The sequence below is a fragment of the Mesoplodon bidens genome (assembly GCF_964165515.1).
Source record: "Mesoplodon bidens genome assembly, chromosome: 11".
Classification (NCBI taxonomy): Eukaryota; Metazoa; Chordata; class Mammalia; order Artiodactyla; family Ziphiidae; genus Mesoplodon; species Mesoplodon bidens.
In genome coordinates this window covers 73897238-73922002 of record NC_138167.1, presented here as the reverse complement: position 1 = coordinate 73922002, position 24765 = coordinate 73897238, and the positions used below count along the sequence as shown (strand labels likewise).

The 24765-nt window shown below is 44.5% G+C and overlaps 1 long non-coding RNA gene across 7 annotated transcripts in view; it reads right to left on the bottom strand.

The window, feature by feature from the left end:
* Window positions 1–24765, bottom strand: part of LOC308624898 — a 62631-nt gene that overhangs the window by 20486 nt on the left and 17380 nt on the right. For 4 of the 7 annotated variants that reach the window (XR_014017015.1, XR_014017018.1, XR_014017019.1 and 1 more), the window contains 7 exons: window positions 21630–21711; window positions 19884–20027; window positions 19460–19607; window positions 15706–16860; window positions 15334–15427; window positions 9940–10031; window positions 8862–8985 (listed from right to left, as the gene is read on the bottom strand). This is a non-coding gene — a long non-coding RNA (uncharacterized lncRNA). Of the gene's footprint in view, window positions 1–7334; window positions 8166–8861; window positions 8986–9939; window positions 10032–15333; window positions 15428–15705; window positions 16861–19455; window positions 19608–19883; window positions 20028–21629; window positions 21712–22700; window positions 23387–24765 lie in introns of those variants that run through there. The other 3 variants (XR_014017016.1, XR_014017021.1, XR_014017017.1) reach the window with 3 other exon arrangements.

The following is a 24765-nucleotide window of genomic DNA, read 5'->3' as shown; positions in this document are numbered from 1 at the left end:
TATTTCATTTTAACCAATGCACCTCCACCAAATGGAATGTTCAACTCCTCCTTCCTGCTAATCCAAATCTTTACATTTTCTTCAAGGCTGCTTCTTCCTTGAAGCCTTCCCTGACTAAACCTAGTCTTTTCCAGAATTCCTGGAGCTTCCTGTCTGACCACAAGATTTAGCACTTGATTATTTCTTATAATTATAAATGTATAGATCTTACTATCTCATTGTAAGATCTGAGTCTATTACAGTACCTTGCCCACTGCAATTTGGGACTTAAAACCTATTGCTTTGCTGATTAACTTATTAAAGAACTCAACAAATGAGAACAACAACAACAAAAAAAAGATGACCGGCAACAGCTCGCAGAGCTACGTGATTCTATATTCACATCCAGCAGAAATAGAGTCTGTGTCTCAGCATTTCTAGCAAAAGTCCTAAGGTTCCCTCTGATTGGACTGGCTTAGATCATATGCCCATTTCTGAAGCAATCATGATGGGAAGAAAGAATGCCACCTGCTATTTGGCCCAAGCCAGAGTCCATCCTTGGAGCTAGGGGGAATGTCAGCCTCACCCAGACCACATGGCTGGAGAATTTGGGGTACCGTAGGTAAGGGAAATGAGGGATGGTGGTGGGGGCAGTCCTTAAACATCCATTACAGCCCTCACTTTACACATGAAACAACAGAAACCAGAGAGGTTACATGACACTCAGAATCACACAGTGAGCTGAGTGGGGGAAGGAGCAGCTAGACCCCAAGCCCACTGCCCTAAAGAGCCTTGTTGCTTCCTCTCAAACTCACTTCCAGCCAAAACCTTACAACTGTCATTGTGCCTTTTCATAGTTACAAAGTCTCTGGGAGAAAAGATGGAAACCCTCTCCAGGCATGTAGGGGAAAGTGAATTACCTGCAGGGGTACTCCATTCCTGGAGCAGGCCTCAACAATTTTCGAGAACAAGCAACAAAAAAAGAAAAGTTCCAAGAACCCAGTGCATAAACCAATCCCATCATCCCAGCCAGACAGAGCAACACAGGATGCCGGGCAGGGGAACAAAGGAGAAAGTCCCTCCCGGGCCCTGGGGCTGCCCCCAGATTTGAGGGGGAAGGCTGGGGGCCAGGACGCCTTTCCTCTGCTCCAGTCCTCCACTAGGCTATTTGCATTTCATTGTGGTCCTGGATGATTTAAGGAGCCCAGTGAAAGCCCTTGGATGTGGTTAGGACATTCATGCTCCAGTGATAAATAATGTGACCCATGTGTATGGCCTAGAGTCATTGCATTATCAAAGGGCTCCTTGGAAACTGGGGAAAAGGCAGGGCTTTTTTCCTACTTCTGCTGGTTTGTTTTTGTTTTTTTTTTTTTAAGCTGCTGGATGAATTGATTTCTTGTCCCTTTCCAAGTGCTTCATACCATCCCGGGAACTGACGCTCTCCCCGTCCTTGGCCTCAGATCTTTTCAATACTGTGGTTCCACCAGATGAACGGTCAGAGATGAGAGAAAAGGGTGAAGGACGCCGGGCCCTTTGCCCATCTTTCTCCCTCTGCTGCCCTCTCCAGACATATTTGTTTTCCCCAAATGAAATCTCCTGGTTGACTTCAAAGGCAGCTCTGCATCCAAAAGAGAGAACACTGGTGGGGGATGGGGGAGGAAGGAGGATCGTTGAGAAGAAGTGGGATCTCTGGACAGAGAGGGATGGGGGGCAGAGGGAAGATGGGCTGTTGTCTGAGTGAACTTGTCCGTGAGGCAGACACTCCCAGGTGGGGTGGGGGGCAGGGGGCGGCAGGAGGAATGACAGTAAGAAGTCAGAGGTCTGGGCTTGTCTTTGCTGGCAGAGAAGTCAGGTTTGGACAGATCCGAAGGAAATGACTACTGGTCATCTCTGGAATAGCTTTTTCAGTTTTTCCCCATTTCTGCCATGATGGTTGAGAGCTTGGGATTTGGAGTCTGGGTTCAGATTTCAACTCTGCCACATTCTAAGTCTGCTCAGTCAGGCAAGTCTCTTCACCTCTAGAAGCCTCCACCTTCCCAACTCATCCCTTAGAGGAGAGGGTTGCCCTTCCCCGTCCACTGCAGTCAACGCCAACCAACAGCATTGGAAAGAGCCACCCGAGCATGGTTGTGCCCGAGGCCAGAAGGGGTCACCACTGGGACCGAGCATTTCATCCTCCTCTGTAGAAGCAGGGAGAGCTCTGTGCCTCGCTACAAGGCCTGGAGGTTTCCAAGTCCCAAGTTGTTGAGGGGCTGGGGTCGCAGGAATTAGAGGGGGCAATCTGCCAAGGGAAAGAAGTATTGTAAGATACACTCTCACATGGACGAGGAAAGAGAGAGCCCGAACATCAGAGCAGTGGCTTTCTGGTGCTATATTTGAATTGTCACTAGCCCTTCTCCATCACCATGAGCCAGATGAAAAGAAGGAGCCGGCCTAGAGGTAGGGTCCCGAGCGTGCTCACTCAGCAACAGCAGAGGAGTAGACCATCGGCTCCCCAGGTACCAGCGGGGACCTGAGACAACATCAGTGGAGGGAGGAGACCCCTTTAGAGAGAACACAGGCCAAGGTCTATTTCCCTGGCCATCATCCCGCCCCACCCCCTTGAGTTAGAGATAGTTCTATGGTCAGAGAGAAGGTTGCTATTTACCAGGATCAGAGATCATCATCATCCTTCTCTCTTAGAGTTGTTAGGATCCAATAGGATAATGTATGTGTAGGGCACTTAGTGAAAGACAGGGAGTACATACACAAGAAATGGTAGCTCTCGTTAGCATTTCAAAAGCATTCTATTTGCGTTATTTAGATTGTAAGTTCCATCAGAACCTCTTCTTTTCAAGATGGAAAAATCAGAATGGAAGTCAGATTTCAAATGTTTCCCTCCCTTCTCTTGCATGGTGGCTTTTTGGGCGCTGAGGCTGATAATGTTTTCTTTTCTGCTAGCCCATCATCATAGAACTTGGCTTTCTGACAACGTGAAAGCCAGGACAACCAATTAGGCCTCGAGGGATGGAGGAGCCTGTAACTCAAAGGGTCATTTTTTCCACTTGTCTTTCAAGAGCAGCGATGGTTGCTTTCCGGAGCCACAGAGACTCCATCTGTGTCAGACCCTCCAAGAGAATGATTTACAGGCATCTCTTTAATGGTACCTTGAATGCTTTGCAGATTCAGTATTGTCCAAATCACATCCTGGTTTCTTTCTGCCATTTGTCATACACCTGGACCCTTTGTGTCCCCCTGCCAAGTTGTCATCGTGTGGTTACTCGGCAATTGCCAACTGGTTTTTCATATCAGCCCAAGAAAAACATCATTAGGAAGGGTGAGCCTGTGGCCAAATCCATTGCTTAATGGTCTGCAAAGCCAAACAGAAAATAATTGGAGGTATCTGAGCTGAAGGCCTTCCCGTTAGCAAGGAAAGTGAAACCTGACTCTTTAAACAGGAAAAATGGTAGATTTGCCATTGCAATTGCTTATAGAAATGTACCGTTTCTCCTCTGGTCTTCCCTCAAAGATGCTGTAGAAAGGAAGACCATTTTCTGTGCAAGGTAAAGCAATCATATTCTCGGTTTGCATTAAAACTCTTGTCCCCTAGAGAGCAACTTCTTTGGTAACTGGCTCTATTTCTTCATAACGAGTTGCAAAGTTATGCAGAAGGCAGTTCAATGTCCCCTCCCTTAGGGCTGCTCTTTTCCCACATCCTACCACACTACCTTTCCTTATGTCATACTCACTCATTTTCCCATCACCACCTCACTCCTACCTACATATCCCCCCACCCCTAGCTTCACTGTCATAAAATACCATGGACACATAAGCAGAGAAACCAAGTTACCTACAAGGGTAAAATTCAGGCTGGCGTCAAACATCTCAACAGCGTAAGACAGAGATCATAAATTCCAAGGAAACAAAGGGTGACCCAAGAATTTTACATACAAGGATGTTGTCCTTCAAATTCAAAAGCAACAGCCAAATGGAACATACCAAAAAAGGGGGAAAAAATAGAGAATATAGCTTAATGTGCCCTTTGAAAATAATTAAAAAAGAATTGTTTATCAAATCCAGCCAACCAAAAGATGAATCAAAATAAAGAACTCTGAAAAAGAAAAATCAGATTTTAAAATGTTTTTAAAAGTGTCGGTGGTGAAAATGAGTACATCAAAATATAAAGCTATAGCTATCAAGCCACAATAATTGCAGTTTAAAAATAAAATATAAAAATTATCATATAACAAAGAGGAGACAGAGGATAAGTGAAGTGTAAGAATTCTAATTTCTGAGGTTGCCATAATAGGGACTTACAGATTTGTCTGCATTTAAAGCACATGTTCAAAAAATATAGTAACCCCAAGCTGTTAGTTTTTTATCATCTTTATGTTTTGCCTTTGGTAGGCTCTTTCAGAAACGTATTACTAGTTGTAAATAAATGTTTATATGAGGTTTTGGTAATTCTCTCAGTTTCCTTACTTCTACGAAATAGCAGATTATTTAACTTAATACCTTTTTGTTTTTGAAGGCACACATAGAATACTCCTATTCATTTCTATTTATTCTTTATCCATATAGAAGAGAGAGGGAGAAAGGATGGAATTATGATCACAGATATTGAAGGTGGTCATTTCTGAGTAGTGAGATTGGACATCATCTTTAGTTTGCTTCTTTGCATTTTTCTATGTTGTGTGACTTGCTTTAATCATTATCATGTATCATTTTACAAAACCAATATTATTGAAGAAAACTAAAGTGCTGGATTTAGACCAAAAAAAAAAATGGTTAGTGCCTTCTCCCACCTTCTCAGACCCCTCTCTGACAGGCTGGAGTGGGCTCTAGGGAATGACCGTGACTGTCAAGCTGAGGGATGTTCTCTCTGTGCATTGTCTCTGGAACTATTTTCTATCTGCACCAGAGGTGGATTTCCTAGCAAGTCAACTCAACTTCCCTCTTGGAAGCACCAATAGGATCTGGGAAAATTAATGTCTAGTGTTGTAAATTGCAGGAAACTGGCGTGAAGGTAAACATCCCTTCAAAGATGGGGGAAGTGGAATGGCTGATGCTGGGACCCCCGCCTTCTGAGTCAGCCATCTAGGGAATAAGGCAAAAATAGTGGCAAATACTTTTCAACCCACTGGATCAAATTCTTTATTCCTGACATACTCGAGAACTTTAAGAAAAAGAAAGTTTCTAGAGGAAGTCGACAAAAGTGGGAAAAAAACTTGTTTCAATCAAAATTCAATGATACTAGAGGTTTTGGGGCCTCACTGTATTTGGGGCTCAGTAGAATGGGGCAGGTGGAGGAGGCTTTGCCCCTGCTGCTAGGATGACCACCTATGTGTCACAGGTACCCAGATGTTCTGGACAATGGGCAAGGCAGACATTCAGGAAGGGCAATCAGAGCAGCCACGCAAGAATTTATGAGTGCCCCCAACATGAGGAAAACAACTATTTTTGTATGCATTCACTAAGCACTTTGTATTATTAAATCCCATGTATCTTCATGACATTCTTATGAGGTCAGCGCTACTATCTCCACTTTATACACAAAGAAACTGATTGCTTTGACAATTTAAGTAAATAGCTCAAGGTCACACACTAATACTGGTGGCCCCAGGATTTAAAAATAGGTTAATGGTGAGCTGCTCAAACCTGACAGCTTTCCTAAAGGAGACAGGAGCTTGAGTCCAGCAAAATCAGCTGAGTCAGAGAGAAGCAGAATGGTGTCTCAGGTCCAATGAGACAAGAGTTGAATCGGGCAACTGAGGCCCAGAATCTGGAGTTCTGAAAGGCAGCAGAGACAGCCCAGCAGGCAGGGTGTGGGCCCTAATTCTCGGCCAAATCTCCATTTATACAGCCTAATCGGTCAGGGAGAGATGCCCTGTTCTTCACCAAGGCACTGTAACCAGAGCAACATCGGCGATCTACACCTGGGCCCAGCCCTGAAGAGGCAGAGACCAAGGTTCTGAGAGGCCTCTTGGACCTTCTGGAGGTCCAGCCTGTCTTAACACATACCTGTCTTAAAACATACCTGTCTTAAATTAGGCTTCATACCAACAGCATAAGATTAAGGTGGCCGGATGCTTGCATTAGAACAAGGCTGGGTCATGAAGTCCAGACTGGTGTGCCCGGTCTCCACAAGGAATTGCAGCTCTTAAAGTCACATTATCCAAAGATGTTCTCTGTCTGTTTGCAGTAGCTGCTGTGATTCCTTAAGCATCTTTGTCCCCATGACACCAGCTGGTGTGGAGGATATCAGCACTCAGCCTGGAGAAGAGAAGTCCTGCTGGGACCTAGATCCTTCCTCCTGCTGGTGGAACATCCTTACTTCCAGTCCACTGCGTATTATATTGCCATGGAAGCTGTACACCGCCCAACTCCAGGGGGAGCCATTCACACAGACTACAGTGGGAATGATGCCCCTTGCAGCTGTGCCGTGCGCTGGCCCCGGCTTCTTGCTATAACTTCCGCAAAGCCAACTCCCATTCATCCTTCAAGCCTCAGCTCAAGTGTTCCCTCTCTGAACTCCCACTAAGCAATTAAAATAATAGTAATAGTAACAGTAATGATAAGTAGCATTTACCTTGGCATCTAGGTACCTGCCAAGCATCGCACTAAGCACTTTACATGCATCACCACTTGACAAGGTTACCATTATCATCCGCATTTTTATAAATGACAAAACTGAGGCTTTGAAAGCTGAAGTTACCTGCCCAAAGTTCCAGAGCAACTAAGTAACCAAGCTGGGATTCAAAAGAAGGCAGGCTAACTCTAGAGCTCCAGCACTCCTTTCCCCACTGCACCAGCCAAGCCCTCGTTTGCACCAATACCTGGAACCTACCCCTCTCATAGCACCTGTAATACCCTGATGGCACCCACTCGTTTGCAATTTTTGTCCTCCAGTAGCCTGTGAGCTCCTCGAGAGGAGGGCTCCTGTCGTATTCATTCTTATATCCCCTGGGTGTCTATTAAAGAGTTGGAACTCAATAAACTGTTTGTTGAAAGCGTGCATGCAGATGTGGCTGACGGCCACTTGGTGTGGACCGTTTCTACTCCGCTTCTACTCTGGGCTCGGCCGCTTGGTTTACCTGGACACGAAGCACAGGATCTGATTCACACGAGATCAAGTGGATCACAGCCTCTTCTCTCCTCGGCTTTCTGCCTGTGCACCCAACGGACACTTCAGCCCTCTCAGGAGGATTGGGAAGGAGCTTCTACCTGTCCTTCCACCTTGCATTTCCGCCTCCCAACGTGATGTGTCGAATTAGGGAGACTGAGGAAAGCTCGGAGCACGTGTCCTTCATTCCCTTCCACTTCTCGACGTTTTCAGAGCAGCTGTCCCCACCCAGCACCCACCCCCAACACACACATCCTCTGCCTCTGCGTCTGGTGAGCCGAGTACAACCACAGGAGAAAACCTGCAGTTCTCTGCCTGCTTTGAACACCTGGGTAAGATTCACCCATAGATGAATCCAGACGTCTAGACTTCAGAAAACTGATTTCGCCTACAGGTCCCATCCAGCCTTATTAGTAATAAAGTTGATGAATGGATGCCTACCGTTCAGTTGCTTCCAAGTCTACGGGAGTCGCAATTCAGAAACTCCAAGAGTCTCCCCCCAACAATAACTTGCCCAAAGTCAAAGAGCTAGGAAAGAAAGTCATATAGACATGAGATCTGAATCCAAAGTCTGAGCTTTTAACCACTGCTCTACATTGCCGAGAAGGATGAAGCTGAGGCCCAAGGAGGGGAGGCAGGAGTCATGTCACGAAGGGTCTTCTGTAATGTGAAGTTTAGGTTTTATCCCAAGGGCTATAGGAAGCTACACACGTTTCAAGCCAGGAGAGGCAACAACCCTGCACCAGACCCCCACGGTTAAGACTTTGTGTTAGAGTTTTCTTCCCGAAGAAGTGTCTGAGAAAACAATACTGTTACTGCCTTTGAAAGCTACTCTTGACATGTGAGGCTGAGGAATGGGAGGGTTTATTATTGTTGTTTGTTCTTAAAGGAGAAACATATCCCAGCAAGTGGATTGTTTTGTCTTCAACTTCCTCATTCTTGAGAAGTTAGGCAGGTCAAAGCAGCAGCTCAGGAACATGTGTGGTCCACCTTGGCCTCTCGAATGAATCCAATTCCATTTCACCACCAATTAGTTATTTGACCTTGGCAAGTTACTTTGTCTCTCGGTGACTCGGTCTCCTCACTGGTAAAATGGGGATAAAAACAGTATCCACTTTCAAGACATGTTAGGAAGAATAATGGCCCCCACGGATGACCACATGCTAATCCCCAGACCTGTGGGTATATTGTTCCGTGGCAAAAGGGAATTAACTTTTCAGGTGGAATTAACTTTGCTAATCAGTTGACCTTAAGATAGGGAAATGATGCTGGATTATCCAGTGGGCCCAATGTCATCACAAGGGTCCTTAAAAGTGGAAGAGGGAGGGCTTCCCTGGTGGCGCAGTGGTTGAGAGTCCACCTGCCGATTCAGGGGACACGAGTTCGTGCCCCGGTCCGGGAAGATCCCACATGCCGTGGAGTGGCTGGGCCCGTGAGCCATGGCCGCTGAGCCTGCGTGTCCGGAGCCTGTGCTCCGCAACAGGAGAGGCCACGACAGTGAGAGGCCCGCATACCACCAAAAAAAAAAAAAAAAAAAAGTGGAAGAGGGAGACAGAAAAGTAGAGTCAGAGACAGAGATGACTGACTACAGAGGAATGGTCAGAGAGATGCAACACTGCTGGCTTTGAAGAGAGAAGAAGGGGCCATGAGCCAAGGGTGCCCTCTAGAAGCTGGACAGGCAAGGGAATGGACTCTCCTCTAGAGCCTCTAGAAAGCAATGCAGCCCTGCCTGCACCTTTATTTTTTTTTAACTTATAAACAATAGAAATTTATTTCTCACAATTCTGGAGGCTGAAAATCTGAGATCAGGGTGCCAGCATGGTCAGGTGAAGGCTTTCTTCTGAGTTGCAGACTTTTCTGTGGTATCTTCACATGGTGGAAGGGGTGAGGGAGCACTGTGGGGCCTTTTGTCAAAAGGGCACAAATTCCAATTATGAGTGTTCCACCCTCATGACCTAATCACCTCTCAAAGACCCCACCTCTTAATACCATTGCTTTGGACATTAGGTTTTCAACATATAAATTTTGGAGGGTCATGAACATTCAGACCATACTAGCAAGTTTTCAGGATCTTCTCTTTTTCATTGGTCTTCTGAAATTACAATAAAATATCTTACTTTTGATCTGTTTTTAATCCATCGTATATGGAATTTGTCTAATTCAAGAAAGACAAATTTTAGGTTATAAAGAAGCTACTGTGTATTTTTTTCATGAGTGACTTAATTCTTTAAAATCATTAATTTCTGATTATCTAATCGATACATGCTCAATATGCTCCTTGATTTTTATGAGACCCTTGCTGGACTTCTGACCTACAGAGCTGTAAGAGAATACTTGTGTTGTTTTACACTACTAAGTTGTGATTTGTTACAGCAGCCAAAGAAAATGAATACACAAGGGTTAATAAATATAAAGTGCTTAAAATAGTGCTGGGCATTAGATAAGAGTTCAATAATCTCTCCTTATTTTATGGTGGTGATGAATTTGGTGAATATCACTTCTTCTATTATCAGTTCCACCACTTCCGTTCATTTTTACATCAAGTCACATCACTCAAAGCTACATCTCTTCCACTGACACCATGCTGAACTTTAGAGATTCAAAATGAAAAAGAATACTCTCTGGCCCCAACTCTCTGGCTGGCCCCAGGGAGTTCACAGTCTACAGGGAGAGCTGCCCTTGCAAACAAGTCATTTTTTATACAAGGTGGCAAGTTCTAACAGAAGAAAAATCTAAGAGCTTTACTTTCTTGTGCTCCTGCTTCATCTTTCCACAGAACTGCTGTTAAGGAAGATGTGTTGGCTAAGTGAGGATAAATCCTACCTGGCTTTCTCAAAATGTGAAGCAAAAGAAAATACCTGTGGTTTTCCGATGTGATGAATGTCTGTGTTTCATGGGGATTCAGTACTGTGTAGGAGAGCTGGAGCTCTCCCACCACCAGAACTCAGAGCTGAAATGGAAGCAATAAAAGAAATGTCCACATATTGCGGTATGGGGAAGTCGTTCTGGCTTATACGTGAACTAACTTGAATTTGATGCTAACTAGAACAGCCTGTTTGTGGCTTATCAAACATACATTGTACATCTGCTTTAATTATTAAAGAAAAGGGCACACTGACCAGAAGTAAAGAATGTGCATGTTAAAAATAAAGATTAAATGCCTCCCTTCCTGGGACACCAAGGCTGGTACCCCTTCAATGCTAAGACTCCCTTCCCAGGTGCCATGGCCATACTGACTCACTGTGTACATGAAGGAATGTATCCCTGAATTGTCTGATGTTCTTTGTTCTGACAAGACATAAAACTGTGCTGAAAACCATGCTTCTCTGGAGCCGTTCCTCAGTTATCTGAGAGGCTGTCTCCTGGGCTACTGTCTCCTCAGTTTGGCTCAAATAAAACTCTCTTTTATTCCTATTATAGATTGTTTACTGATGATTTTCATTGACATTATCTTCAAGGAAAACTTTAAACTTTTTCCAACAAGTACATTTAGGAAGGTCAGGAAAGATTAAGAATGAACAAAATGGGTCAGGAGCCAGAAGACCTGCATGGGACACTTTGTTTCAATTATTTATTTTTAAGCACTGTTGCACCATTTCCTCCCCAAAATGAGGTATAATAAATAAGTAAAAATAGAACCTAGTGCAGGTTGTGCGCTCACAATGGTGTGGGCAGAAAATGTTCAGAAGGAAAATAGATCAGGTTGGACTGGAATAGGCTTCATGGTGTCTTGAGCCACCTTGTCTAAGTGCACACATGGTTATATACCATACACACATCCCTCACATACAGACACATACACACTATGACCCTTGGTCCCCTCCTACATCTCTGATGTTTACAGCCTTGAGGGTGGGGGAGAAAAAAGCAAGCCAAGAGTGAAGAATGCCTTACAGCAATTAGTGTTCATTCATTCATCTAACCAACACTCATTAAGCATCTACTTGGCATGTCAGGTACTTCTTAGGTGCTAGAGACAGACAGACAAACAAGACACAGTGCCTACCTCCATGTAGCAGGAGGGGCAAACAAGAAAGTTGGCGATCACAACACCAAGAGTCTGAGGCAAAAATAGCAGTGGGCACAGGTACAATACCACAAGAGCTCAGGATGAAAATGCAAAACAATATGAAGGGGCCAGAAAAGTTCACCAAGATGTTGAGCTTGGCCTGCCCTTGAAGGACGAGAGTTTTTGGATAACGAGTAGTCAGCCAGACCACAAGGAAAGGAGCCTGTGATTAGAACTAGGGGCCAGTCCCCTTCCCTTCCCCCACCTCTATGACCTTCTCCCAGAACCCCGTTCATTAGCTCACACTTTCTCATAATAATGTCATAGACCACATCACACACCACTGACCCAGCTCATAAACGTAGTGCAAGTGCAGCCTGCAGAGCATGAGCAGATAAAGCACCACCCAAAAGAGCACATGACTCTCATGGATGCACGTGGCTGGGAGACAGAGGAAAACGATCCATCTGATGATGAGTCCTAGCTCTACCGCCTTCTAGCTGTGCAAACTTGTGCAAATTGTTTTGCTCTCTTAGTCTCAGTTTCCTCATCTTTTCTGAGAGATATTTTAAGTCTTTCAGTTGAGTTCCTAGAAAGGATTGCACAGGTCAGGATAATCAGTGGGGTAAAGAATATAAGAAACAGGAGCAAATTTACACTGGAGAAAGGGCTGTTAGGAAGACAAAGAACGAAGAGCCCTCAAAAGATGGGAAGAAGGAGGAAAGAGTCAGGAGTCACGTGGTTTGGGTTTTAGTAGAGGTTTGCGCAGAGAAGCGAGAGCAAGTATTGAAGGAAAAAATAGGGGTTGGGGACAGCTGTGAAGTTTGGGAGATAGTGAAAGTGATGGACATGTTATGGATTTTAAGAAATATTGCTGAGGTTTATGAGTTGGATGTCCTCTAATATTCTTCAAGAGATGCCAGTAGAGATTTCAGCTTTTAAGAAATATTGGCTGCTAAACTGTGTTTCGTTGATTGTGATACCATGGAGAAACCAGGCAATGGGGCCCCTGGTTATCTCTGGGTAACATATGTTTGGAGAATTAGTACCTGAATGAGCAATGCTCAGTCTGTCTAGTGCAGAGTAAGACTTAGTTTATGTGAACCACTGATGTTTTTTTCCAAACTGTCAGACAATATTTAAGAACTCAGTCTCTGGAGTCCAATTTCCTGTGTTCCAGCGCTTACTAGCTGGGTAACTCAGGCAAGTTACTTAACTTTTCTGAACCTCTATGTCATCATTTTTAAGGGGACAATAACAGTATCTACTAGATAGGGCTAGCGTGCTGATTATATGAGTTAATCCATGCAAAGCTCTGAGGACAGGCCCTGATACATAGTAAGCACTAAATAAATGCTCATTTTTATCATTTGGTTGTATGATAAAATGATGTATTGTTGTCATCATTATTCTACCACAATCTACACACACACGGGGCTCTATAAGCTTGAGTTTCTTGCTCACTGACCAAGCCAGAACTTTGACCCCTATGCCAATACTGACCATCCTTCTAGGCCTAGCTCAAACCTCATTTCGTTCTAAGTCCCTTAGCAGTATTTTCTAAACTATTTACTGGGATATGACCTTCTCTGTCAGATATTATTCATCTTGCTTCTCCAACGATTAAGAACACAAGAATCATACACTTTGGGGGTTCCTCTCTGTAGCCCCAAACCGCCCAGATGAGCACACACTGGGTTTGGAATGTTCTTCAGTTGAGTGGACCAGACAGGAGTCGGGTGAATCATTTTCGAGACATTTAGCTTTCCTGTTAAGATACTTCCTACTGACCTCCAGCTCACCCTCATCTATCCTATTGTCAAACTCAAGAAACGACAAGACTCTGTCATCCAGAAAGTTCTAAAAGACAATGACAATGAGTGTTATGTCCTCACCCACTGCACCTGTCTCATCATAAACATCCTTAGCTTAATAAACATTAGGTAGCCTTTTCTGTGTCTTTCAGAGCATCACAGACAGTGTGATGCCTTAGAGTTAGGAAGTAGAAAACGTGTCATTGAGTTCCCTTCTACAGACTCCTGGCTGTGATCATGGGCCAGCCAGGTACCATCTCTGAGCTTTACTTTTCTCAACCATAAAATGGGAAGAATGAAATAGCTGCCACCTAGTCTTGTTGCTCGGATTAAAAGATAGAACATTTGGGACAGTTCTTTGAAATGCTAACTATACCCGTTTAGGTATTGTTCCTAGTCTCAAATTTAAGAATCCACCAGAGAGAGGGTGCCTTACAGGAGAGGCCCAGGCCATTGACCTTCCAGCCTGAGTTCAACCTAATTAACATTCACCCAGAGAGCTTCTGAGACCGAAGAAATGAAAGGGACAGAGGATGCGGGGAATGGGGTGGGAAAGGAACAGTTGGTGATGAAGAAAGAAAACGCTAATCTTTTGCTAATACCAAGGGCCCCAGCTTAAGAACATACAAGTCAACAGTGAAGCGTGGTGACCCGGGACCAGCTGGGGGACCTCTCAAACAAAAGCAGTTAACAATGCTGCTTTCGGCTCTGCGGCAATCCAGGGCCAGCTCGGGGCTGAGGCTGCTGAAAGGGAGCTGGGGTCCTGCTTGGAGACACAGCCTCACAGTCAAATGTCAACCCATCCATACCAAAGTGAGCAGAAAGGAGTCTAGTACTTAGGGCCTTTGTTTCTTTGTGTTTCATTAATTAGTCTTTGTTCACCCATCTGAGCTGGAAAGAAATCTCTTCTGCAATCCTTTCAGAATCCAGCTCCCACACATGTACCCACATTAGTGAAAACAGAATAAAATTTGTGGTTTGGGCTCATTGCCTTGGCCACGTGGTCAAATAGGACTTTGAAAGGCTCTTTCTTTTTTTTTTTTTCAAGTGTTTATTGAGTAACTGCTATTCATTCAACAAACGTGTAAAGAGTGCCTACTGCACTCCTGGCCCTGTGCTTGGTGTTAGAGACACAAAGATGAATAAAACCCAAACTGGGGACTCAATAAACGCAGTAAGGGAGGTCGGAGATCAGCGCCAGATAACGTAGTGTCTGGTAGAAAGTGCTAGCTGCCGGAAGAGACATCCGGATGGCATGCTCCAGGATACTCCAAGGAGGAAAGAACACTTCTCTCGGGCAGGATCAGGGAATGCTCTATTTCATGGCGCCGTTTGAGTGCTGAGCCCTCCGTAGGTGCATTTCCCCACGTGTTTATCACAGTAAAATAATAGCCAGCTGGTTTAGAAAGAACGTCCATTGGGTGTACCCAGCACTGCTCTCAGCACTTTCCTCCTGTAACTGCCACGGTGCTTTTTCATTGGAGGGCCTCTGATGAGCTCCACTTTGCAAATGCAAATCTGAACCCGGTATAAAATAGGTAACTAATAAGAACCTATTGTGTAGCACAGGGAACTCTACTCAATACTCTGGAATGACCTATATGGGAGAAGAATCTAAAAGAGTGGATATATGTATACGTATAACTGATTCACTTCGCTGCACAGCAGAAATGAACACAACGCTGTAAATCAAATCTACTCCAATAAAAATTCATTTAAACAAACAAACAAACAAAACAAAGAACCAAATCTGAAGCCAGGTGGCTGGCTCCAGAGCCCATGCTCTTGACCTTGGTGCTGGCTATGCAGCCTCCCTGACACCTGTCTGCCTCTCCCCGCTGGGCCCTCAAAAGCAGTGTCTCACTGATCTCCATGTCTTCAGAGCCCAGAGTGATTCCTGACATGAGGTGAGCCTCTGAAAGAGTGTCCTGGAACTGCTGAACTGAGCCCTTCGCAACCAGATGCTGAGGTCCCAGCAGGTCTAGTGGAAGGGCCTGGCAGGTCTGAACAGCAGGGAGGCCAGTGCAGGGGCTGGGATGGGCTGGGCTGGGGAGAGGTGAAGACACCATCATTGACTTTTTTCAAAAAGCCTTGCTTGTGTCTTTTCGGAGGCCAGGAAGGAGGGCAGAGCTGGAATTGGGAAAAGGAGGCCCTGATCCTTCAGGACCCTGTGCACATGCTGCTTCTACTCTGAATACGGACCTGCCCTCGGGTGCACTTTTGTGGCCCCGAGGGCAGGGTTTGGGCTTTAGATAATAATTGCCTAGATTTGCTTAGTAAACACAGGGCAACTGTAGGATAATTACATGTTCTTACAGAGATGGTGCTCAGTAATTACTTTCAGTGGCCCCAAAGTATTATTTAACACATATTCTGGTTTATAAGACTGAAATAATGATGAATTTGCTTGGTAATTACACAGCACTTACCCACTATATATCCTGCCAGTAGCTGATACTTAGTCCATCATTAAGGGGCTAGCAGTTGCTTTGGTAAATAATAAGTTCTTCTTATTACTGGTGCCTAGGCACATAAAGCATTATTAAAATACCATTAGTGACATTTCTCCAAAGGGTGAATATACACAAGTCTACTTGAGAAGCCAACTTTCCTCAGGCTAAATGCCTTATTTTTATCCTTCTGACGGGAGTGATAGAAAGGAATCATCTCTAACTTGAATGTCCACTCACTGAAGATGTCTCCTGAATGAAACTGAGCAGATGAAGCAAGATTTACCCTGGTTTAGGGAATGGGAGGGGAGTCACCACTATTTTCAATATGAAGATTGCTATTTAACTCACCCAAATGGCAGTGCCCAGTTTAGGAGGAGCCCCAGGTCTGGTGCCACCACCCCTGGGGTGGGCTGGATCAGCGTACTGAGTGCCAGGGCAAAGCACAGCCTTTTAATGGGTCTCGTTGGCAGCATCCTCAAGGCTCCTCCTAGGATGGAGACTGAGAGGCTCTTGGAAGGCCTGTGACTCTGGAAGAGGGGGCACCCCGGTGTTCAGGCCACTCGGGGTACCCGTGGGAGAGGAACCTACACACACTAGATACCAAACAAAGGAGATGCAAGCTCAGAACCAGCCTCTTTGTCCTTAAAAAGGGCTCTTGGGAAAGCTGCCTGACGTATTTCATCCGGAAGGCAGTAATTTGGGGGGCCATGGCTCAGCTCTGAATGCTCTTGGCTCAGCCACTGGCATCAAGAGAAATCAACTCTTTGTAATCAATAGGGGGCTTAAAGAGGGTGGTCAACCATTATGGCTGGTGGGCAGGATAAGGAATAGGCCTTCTGGAGCAAACAGAGCCCTCATTACCATTCCATTCCAACCCACCCCATTTCTGGAGGGAACAATTCAACACCAAATATGAACTCAGTTCCAGATCCGAACTGCCAAGCCAAGTGGCCAGTTCCAGTGGCCTGTTTCTTCTATAATGGACTCCAGGTTTCTGACTTTGGCTTTAGAAGTGACTTTGGCTGCCACGGAAACCAATGGGGAGTAGCTGGGAAAACTTAGGGTTAAAGTCAGAAGACCTGCATTCAAATCCCAGGCCCACTCTTTACTAGCTGGGCAATCTTTGGCAATCACCTCTCTAAGCTTCAGTTTCTTTATCTGTAAGACAATCTGCAAAAGACTGTAAATTCCATTAGGCTAGAAATCATACCTATTTCGTTCACTACTAAATTCCTGCACCCAATCCAATGCCCGGCACTTTCTAAATCTATGGTCACCATTTTTAATTGAATAAGACTGGGGAAGGGCATCACACATTTAATTTACAAAAATCCACCCATTTGCACTAAGTAAAAAACAGAGAGAAATAAAAACAACAACTTAAATAGGCCTGAAGATTCTGCTTGATAAATCCACTCCGTGTACGTGTGCCCCAGACGGACGCTAAAGCCGAAGATGTGGAACTTCTCCTCTTCCCCTTCCTGGTTTTGAAACCTTGCTGTACTGAATGCATAAATCACTGTTAATAATTTAATTTTGCACTTTGGAATATGTACACACACTAAATAATATGCAATATGTTATTATATCCATCCCACACAATTCACAAGGACGACTGCATTTGGTTGTAATCACAAAGCCATTTAAACTCTACTTTATGAATGATTTATAGGAGTTTCCAGGGAGATTTTGATTATAACCAGTTTTGTTTTTTGGGTTTTTTTGTTTGTCTGTTTGTTTGCTTTTGTCTTAGGCTTAACCTTGAGAAGCTTACCTCATAGCATTTGGGTTATCTCACAGGGTCACTGTGGGTGAGCCAAGAATGAAACATTGCGAATGAGAAGCACTAGATAAAAATATCTGTTATCCTGTTCACTGCTCTCTCGGTATGGCTACTTAGTTTGGACAGGGTCAAGAGCCTTGATTACAACCCAGTCCTCTTGACTCCCAGACTGGACTGCTGGCATCCAAATCACAATTTAACCCAACAAAAACCTGTTGAGTAATTATTAGGGCCTCAACAAAGTGCTCACCACATGTGGTGGTACAGGAGGAATATAAAGCACAGAGCACTGGCCACCAAGACCTCACAAGTGCTCAGCCAGCCCCAAAGTATGGCAAATCTGGGCATCCTACCTGAACGTGGAGGAGATACTGGGGAGCATGGGATGGGGGTGCACTCATACACACAAGCAGAGTTAGCCTCCAGTCCTTGGCACTAAGGCCCCTTTCTTCCCTGTTCCAAACTGCTCGTTAACTGTTGTAAATGTTTTCCTCAACTCAAAGCTGCTGTGTTTCCATCTTATTTCACTGAGTTTCAAATAAGGAAATACGGTATGATTTCTAGCCCCCATATCCTGCCCACATCCCACCACATGATCTGTATTACCTAAGAAGACCCTACAATCCCATGGAAGAAACATAGGAGGTATCTACAAACCCATAGTCAACTGTAAAGTGTAACAATGACAAGAAAGGAGAATATGGACTGGGGTCACCAGGAAAGCCTCCATGGGAAGGTCAGAGTTATAGAAAGGCCTGAGAATGAACTTGAGATTGAGAAGCAGGCTGTGGATTGTATGTTTGTTGATTTTCCCTGTCCTGTATCCATTCAACCTTCTTTTCATAACAGGATCCTGATTTCTTTTGGGGAAAGACCCTTCTCCTTGGCCTTAGGGATGAGCAAGGGACCCAGGCCTGAGAAATAATGGGAATCCCAGCCCCTTGATTACAGGGATTCATTCATAAGTGAACCTGTGTACGTCTCAAGTTGGTCTAATCAGCCGCATCCCCAGGATTATTGGAAAAGAGACAATCTCTTTCTGTAGAATAACTAACCTATAGGACATAAGCCTGGAGCTGCCAAGTCGGCTCATCTAGTGCCTACCTGGACCTACAGCCAATGTAGAAGGAAACATAGTTTAGACATGGTGAAATAGACTAAGACCGGCTCCTGGAAAAATCATCTGAACTTCTGGATCCCACTATGCCTGATTTTGAAGTTAAATGGTCCTGGATTTTAAGTTACATTCCTCAATAACTTTAGCTTTTAGTGCAAGGCAAGTTGGATTGGGCTTCTCTTAATTGCAATGAAAAGAGTCCTAACAAATTAGATATTCATTTAAAAAAAAAGGGGGGGATAACAGAATAGCCACAGAGAATGGCATGAGCAAAGACCTAAAGGCAGGGATATAGGCCTTTAGGTGTCTCAACATATTCGTCAAGAGCCATAGAAGATAAATAGGGGGAGGAGGCATATTATAAAAATGCCAAGTGGGGGGCTTCCCTGGTGGTGCAGTGGTTGGGAGTCCGCCTGCCGATGCAGGGGACACAGGTTCGTGCCCCGGTCCGGGAGGATCCCACATGCCGTGGAGCGGCTGGGCCCGTGAGCCATGGCCACTGAGCCTGCGCGTCCGGAGCCTGTGCTCCGCAATGGGAGAGGCCACAACAGTGAGAGGCCCACGTACCGCAAAAAAAAAAAAAAAAAAGTGCCAAGTGGTATAAAGAGGCCTTTGGACTTCTGAGAACCAAAATCCACAGCTGAAAGTAGGCAAATACATGCCTGGACCCAAAGGCAGCTCATGTACTGGCTGGTCCAGTTACATTCTCCTCATTCAGGGAAATCCCTACCGCATGCCAGATGTTGCACATCTGTGGTTAGCATTGTTCCTTTAAAGAATAACACAGATTCTTCTCCGGGCAAGCCACACATTTTCATTTCATCCTGTGGTCAGGAGGGAAACTGTGCTCCTTCAGACAAGTTTCAGCTGACAGACTGCTCTGGGGCACGTCTTTCAGGGAAGCTGATTCATCTTCTCTGTCGGCTGCCTGTGAGGGATGCACACCTGTGTCCCAGGCTGACTTCAGAGAGAAGGGAGACAAAAGACCACGTTGGGCTCCAGCTGCCTCTGCAGCCACTCTTACCGTGGAGCAGACACAAGTGCAGCCATGCCTGGTGGGCAGTCAACAATGGGGTTGTTTATGTTCAGCTCCAGGGACCCCCCCACTGGGGGCTCTTCCTCTGAATTCTGTCTCAACTGGCGGCTTCGGTCGGGGGAGACTGGCTGACATCTGGGCTTGATTTGATCCCCTACTTACCCACCTCTCAGTCATCCACATGCTTGCTACATTTTTCAACCACAGCAGAATGCAAGCTGCTCAAAGATGTTTTGATGGTGGAGCCCCAAACAGGGATGGAGGTGCAGTCAAACCATGCCCACATTTAACTGATAAGAATTCTGCTCTGTGTGCTGGGTGAGAAAGAGAAAAAAGAGACTGAAAGTGAGCAAGATAATGGGTATGAGTGACTTGACCTTCCATCCCACTCCTAGGGCAGATGCCCTTTAGTGAGTGTGATAACGTGTACATAATCTGTGGTTCCCACAGTATGTCTCAGCTCCTGTGGGCCTCTCATTTCATGAATGTCTTGCCTTGCTGAGTATACTTGTCAAAATAAGTAGAGCGAGCTGCTCTAACGAACAATACCAAATCTCAAAGGCATCACACAACAGAAGCTAATTGCTTACCCACAGTCACAGTGTGAGGTGGGTCTGGAGGTGCTCCTTGGTGACTGTCCTCTTAGCAGCGATTCAAGGATCCAGCATCTTCCATCTGTGACACTGCCATATGAAACACCGTGGAAGGGGCTGGAAGCTGCTGCAGGTTGGTCTCTGAGATGGAGATGAGAGTGCAGGACATTTAATACGAAGTGCTCTTGGGATTAATATTAATACATGTGGAAGGGAGAGGAGGATGTAAGCTTGGGCCAAGAGGGAAGCTGAGATGCAATGCAACCCCCAAAATGCCTCCTCCAAGCCAATGGAGAACTCTGGGCCTGGGTGGCCTTTCAGAACTGTCTTGGGTTGGGGCAGGGTGGCTGTGCTGTTCAACCTCTGTGCTTATCAGTCACTGAATGTAGATGTGGACCATCTTCCAGAAGCACCCCCAGCAGCTGAGGAATTATGTTATTCATTGCTAAAGGGAGATCTGGGTGGCTCATCACAACATCCACCGCAAGGGGACTAGAGCAGGGGTCAGCAAACCTTTGGTAAAAGGCCACATAGTCTCTGTCACAACTACTCTTCTTTGCTGTTGTTGCATGAAAGCAGCCAGAAGCAATAGGTAAATGAGTGTGACTATGTTCCAATAAAATTTTATTTACAAAAACAGGCTCACAGGCTATAGATGATGGAAGTAATTAAGAGCCAGCTCTATCAGTGACTTAGATCACTCCTGTCCAATTTCATTGGCCAGAGCTTAGTACATGGCCCCAGTGTAACTGCATAAAGTTAGGAAATGGGTCTTTCTATGAGTCCCAAAAGAAAATAAATGGAATTTGTGAGCATCTAGCCAGACTCTGCCACAGTGTGACTCTTGAAAATCATTTCTTAAACATGAAGCAGCCCTGAAATATAGCATACATTTCCTCATCTCTATTGCTAAATAAAGTATTTTACACTTTAAACTCAAAGGAGACTTGGGAGATTTTCAAGAGTACTTCTCACTGTGCGTGAATGTTGCTCCTTGCACTGACTTTGGAACCTAATCCCCATGTGAACTCTGACTCCACATCATATGAAAGGGTGAAGAACAAGAGTGATAAATTAAGAGTTTGAGATTAACAGATACACATTACTATATATAAAATAGATAAATAACAAGGACCTACTGTATAGCACAGAGAACTATACTCAATATTTTATAATAACCTATAAGGGAAAAGAATCTGAAAAAAAGAGAAAATATATATGTATAACTGAGTCACTTTGCTGTACACCTGAAACTAACACAACACTGTAAATCAATGAGACTTCAATTAAAAAAAAAACAAAAAAAAAAAAACAAGAGTGAGGAGTCAGACAGACCTGGGTCTAGAGCTCAGTTCTGCCATTTACCAGCTCTAGTAACTGGTCACATTTCCTTCTTGATCCTCAGTTTCTTCTTTTCTAAAATGAGATGCTAATAGTGCCTACTTCATGTGGGTTTTGCAAGGATGAAAGTGCTGCTATATACCTAAAGCACTTAGCAGTTGGCACATAGAAAGCACTCAATAAATGCCAAAGATTATCAATTTTTTATTAAGAGAAGGAGCCTATAATAGAGGTGATCAAAGCCTGCTGGGGTGGCCCAATGCCTTACTCCATCTCCTGGACCTTGATTACACCTTCCACAAGATGATCAGAGAGTTCCTCTCGGCATGTGGGGTCAGGATTAGTAAGAGTTTCTGTGACACTTGTAATTAAAAATAAATAGAAAATGATAGTAATACTTACCTTACAGCATTGTTGGGAAGATAAAGTTTATGTCAATAAAAATGTGTTGAGAGCAGAAATATGCCAGGCAATACAGTAGATTCTAGGGAAACAAATATGAATAAGATATTGTATTGGTTATCTATTGTCCCAGAGCTTAATGATTTAAAACAACAATAATTTTATTGCTCATGGTTCTGTGGGTTGGCCAGGTGGTTCTTCTGCTGGTTTCAGTTGGGCTCACTCACGCAGCTGCAGTCACCTGGTGGCTTGGCTGTGGATTGTGCTCAGCTGGGACAGCTGGGAAGGCTGTCTTCCATGAGAACAAGCACAAGAATGTACCAATCCTATGTCTGCATCATGATTGCCAGCATCCCATTGGCCACAGCAAGTCACATGGCAAAGTCCAGCATCAGTGTGGAAGGGGACCACACAAGGGCATAGCATGGATACCAGAAGGAGAAATTCCTTCAGGGCTATTATTATAACAACTTACCACAAATACCTTTTATGCCCTTAAGAAAGCTGTCATCTTGCCCCCACCAGCTGTATCACTCTCCACAGCCCACCTTCCCTGGTATCTCCCAAGGAAACATTGATAAGAGAATCACCCGGTGAGCTTGCATAAAATTGCATAAGTCTGACTTTCCACCCAGACCATTAGGCATCATTATATCCATCTCACATCGTTAGATCACTCCTATTCAGATCCCACTGGTCAGAACCCAGTCACATGACCCCAATATAACTGCAAAGGAGGCTGGGAAATGTAGTCTTCCAACAAGTTCTAAAACTGAGAAATGGCTCAACCCTCACAGAGACTCTTACACTTATGTCACTTCTGCCTCCACAGGGCCCCTCACACTCTGGGAAGCTCACAGTGAGATCCTCCTTTGCCCTTTGGCATCACTTGGCTGACAGTGAAGCAATGGAGGGGAGATGGTATAATCTGTGGGGCTTGGACTGCTGGCCTGAGGTAGGATAGTTCAGGAACATCCAGACATTAGACCATGGTCTCAAAGTCCTGGGCATAAGCCCCTTAAATGGACACTGGGTGGTCCGTGTAGCCCTGTAGAGTGTGTCTCTACTTACCTTCCAGGAAGACAATGTAGGGAGGCCAATGGTCTGCTTTCCTAGCAAGGCAGCATTTGGTGAGTTGTTCCTCATCAACACCAGGAGTCAACTAGGACTCCTCTCACCACACGAAGGTCAAAGCCTCACCCCTCCCTCTCAGGCCTTGGGGTGAGCCTTAGGTCTCCAGGAAGTGTCCCACATGGGGCTTCTTCTCCCCCTGTCCCCTACTTCTCTTGTCTCTCCTTGATCCTTCAATCCTCTCTCTTTAAGCCCTTCCCTATATGGTATCTCCGCTCTGATTTTTTCCTAGACACGCCAATCCTCCTTAAAGTTTGGGGGGTGGGGACATCTCAGAAAGAAGGAGATGAATTGAATTGAATGAATGAATTGAATTGAAGGAGATGAAGGAAAGCAGGACCATGAGGAGACCACCAGGCTAATAAGACTCAGGGGACAGAGAGAAGAGATACTTAATTGGTAGAACCAGTAGAACTTGATGATGTGGGGCTCCTGACCCCTTTCCTTCATGCACTACCCAAAGCCAGCTCCATAATTTGTAGGACCCTGCATGAAATTAAAATGTGGGCCTCCTGTTCAAAGTGCAGAAGTGCCATTAAAGGTGTTAAAATATTAAATTTTTTCTTTCTTCCACAGTCTCTCTTGTAACTTTTCATGGTCCTTTTTCTTCGCAATTTAATGTCATTCTAAATAAAGAAAAATTTTAAATTTAAAATTATTAGCACAAACTTTTTACCATTCATCTTTATCTTGTGCAATGTCTGTTTAAAATGCAAATATAAGAGCATTTAACTCACATGCAGAATCATCAAAAGTGCACAATTCTTGTTTCAGAGCTCTTGCATGCCTATGTATTTTGTTTTTGCCAGAAGAGTAGAAAATCTGCGCAAAGCTAACCCAACTGTTTTCATTTCTTAATAATACATGCACATCCAGCAAGAATGATGAAGAAGGAAGGAAGCAAGAAAGGAAAGGAAAAGGAATTACAGGTTGCCCTATGTTTCCCTTTCCTTCCCTATCTTCATTTTCAGCCTAAGCAAGGGTATGATAGGGTTCCTCGGTTGTTTGTTTCTTAGAACACCACTGTCTTCTTTCTGTGTTCTAAGAACGTTCTGGCTAAAATGGAAAGCATGGCCTCTTGGGGTGGTCAGTGCCCCTACTTAGCCGTCCATAGACATAACACACTTAGCTTATACCCTGGTTCCCCCTTATCCGTGGTTTTTCTTTCCACAGTTTCAGTGACCTGTGGTCAACCGAGGTCTGAAAATATTATATGGAAAATTCCAGAAATATATAACTCATAAGTTTTAAATTGCATGACATTCTAAGCTGTGTGATGAAATCTCACACTATCCTTCTCCATCCCATCTGGGATGTGAACCATCCCTTTGTCCAGCGTATCCCGCCCGTTAGTTGGATAGTCACTCAGTAACCATCTAGGTTATCAGATCAACTGTCAAGGTAATGCAGGGCCCTTATTTTGCTTAATAATGGTCCCCAAAGGACAAGAGTTGTGATGCTGGTAGTTCAGATTTGCCAAAGAGAAGCCATAAAAGTGCTTCCTTAAAGTTCTCGACTTAATAAGGAAAGAAAAAATCATAAGCCTAGGTTGCTAGGATCTACTGTAAGAACAAATCTTCCATCTGTGAAACTGTGAGGAAGGAAAAAGACATTTATGCTAGTTTTGCTGTTGCACCTCAAACTGCCAAAGTTACGACCACAGTGCATGATAAGTGCTTAGTTAAGATGGAAAAGGCATTAAATTTGTACAAGATATTTTGAGAGACCACATTCACATACCTTTTATTATGGTGTATTGTTATAATTGTTCTAATTTATTAGTAGTTATTGTTGTTAATCTCTTACTCTGCCTACTTATAAATTGAACTTTATCATAGGTAGGTATGTATAAGGAAAAGCAGTATTTATGGGCTTTGGTATTATCTGCGGTTTCCAGCATCCTTTGGGGGTCTTGGAACATGTCCCCCACAGATAAGGGGTACTACTCTACTTAGCTGGAGTCTCACTGAACCCCTCCACATCATGAGTCCCCTGAAATTTGTGC